Source organism: Mus pahari, chromosome 10 (genome assembly GCF_900095145.1).
Source record: "Mus pahari chromosome 10, PAHARI_EIJ_v1.1, whole genome shotgun sequence".
Lineage (NCBI taxonomy): Eukaryota > Metazoa > Chordata > Mammalia > Rodentia > Muridae > Mus > Mus pahari.
Genome location: NC_034599.1, coordinates 27,236,403 through 27,238,220, shown reverse-complemented (window position 1 = coordinate 27,238,220; position 1,818 = coordinate 27,236,403).

The window sequence follows — 1,818 nt, the reverse complement described above, 5'->3', positions numbered from 1 at the left end:
TCAGTACCCCAGCTCTGCCCATCTCCTTAATTTATATTTACTATGCCCCAAAGGATTTATTGTGGAAGGTAATTCAGAAACATTTTTGGTTATAGCTGATGTCCCAAATAGTTCCACTTTACTTTTTCTATCTGCTAAGGAGTATGCTTTGTCTCATGAGAACATTCTTCCTCGGAGCTCAGCAATACCCTGTCCTTTCCCTACTTAGAAAAGCTAAGACAGTCATGCTTAAGATTCTGTAGTGAAACATTCAGCCAGGCTTCACAGAGGTGCCTACAGATGGCAGTATTCTTGATTCTACAACTTAGATGGCAAGACACACTCTCCTCTGAGACCCATGGCAGCCTCCACTTCCCAATTCTGGAACTCACTGTTCCCTTACTGACCTTTGAGTTGACTGCAGTCATCCTTGCCTTACTTACTAGATTCCCATGTGGGGTATAAAGAGGGCCCCGTGCCCAGCACCAACACCGTACACTAGCTTTAGCATGGCTTGTCTAGCTTTGTACTACCCCATAGGCTGTGTCTCCTCTGTGTTGTGTCTTGCATGTCTTTTCTTCGAAGGAGAAAAACCCCTTCAGTCCTTCAGGCCTGGATTTGGCCTCTGAGTGTTTTTCAATGCTGTGGACCAGTAAGAACTACCTCTTGAGATACCAAAGCATTAATGGAGCCTCTTGGGGAGGTTGTCTTGATGGCCTGTAAATACAGGCTCTGAGCTCTTTAGCCTGGGGACCACGGACACAAAGGGGCAGCATGTGTCTCCTCCTTCATCCCTGGCCAGCATTAATGATGATAATGTTCTCCTGCCTGCAGTCCTTCATCCTTTCTTCCCTGGTCCCCTCCTCTTTTACTTCACCATTTGTCTACAAATTACTGGCCTTCCAAGAACATCTTGGGTCCAGAGTCAGACCTCGTTCCACTGTCAGTAGCTGTTCCATGTGCCTCTGACTGAGAGAGCCCCCCCACCCCCGTGACTCTACCATGACGCCTCTTTCTCTTTACAATGGACTCTGGCTGTACTCTTCAGACTTCTCATCTTTGAGACAATTAGCTTTTAAAAAAAAAAAAAAAAAATCCGCTTGAAGAGCAAGATATATGCCCTAAGGACACAGCTCCAGTGATCCGAATTCTCCAGCAAGACTTTTCCTTCTAGAATATCCAGAACCCTCCAAAACAATGCCACCAGCTGTAGTGGTTCATATTTAAAAGATTACCACCAGCCCCTTGGTGTTCAGTCTTTCTAGTCAGTCACTAAGCATGAACGATGTCACAGTTAGTTCTGTGCCTTCTGTCATGCCTTGCCCTTGTTCAGTTGAGTATGCAAGACATTAGAAATCGAAGGCCATCTTATTTCACCTACACTGTGTCCAGGATGCTATGGTGGGTCTGCCTTAGCTGTCAGCTCCTTTATTCCTTCTGACTCAGGGCAGACGAGTTTCCTTATGGAAAAGTAAGTGAAACCCCTTCCCCCTCCTCTCCCTTTGGTTTGTGAGAGAGGATGGAAGTTTCCAGATTTCATGGGAATAGGAGGACCAACAGAGGCCTTTAGAGAAGTCTTGGGGGCTTATAAAATATCTCCGTGGGTCAAGCCAGAGCACTGAGTTCAATCACTAGGACCCACACAGTGGAAGAAGAGAACCAACGCCCACTGTGTCCTCTGATCCGCACACACATGTGGGCATATTACTCCCCCAACCCATAAAAACAATCCTGTTTGAAAAGAAAGGGCTCTGCATCCTAACACTGGCAGCCAGTGGAGCCATTCACTCACAAATTAGATGGCTGTTTTGCATGCTAAACACGTTTTTCAGATATAAG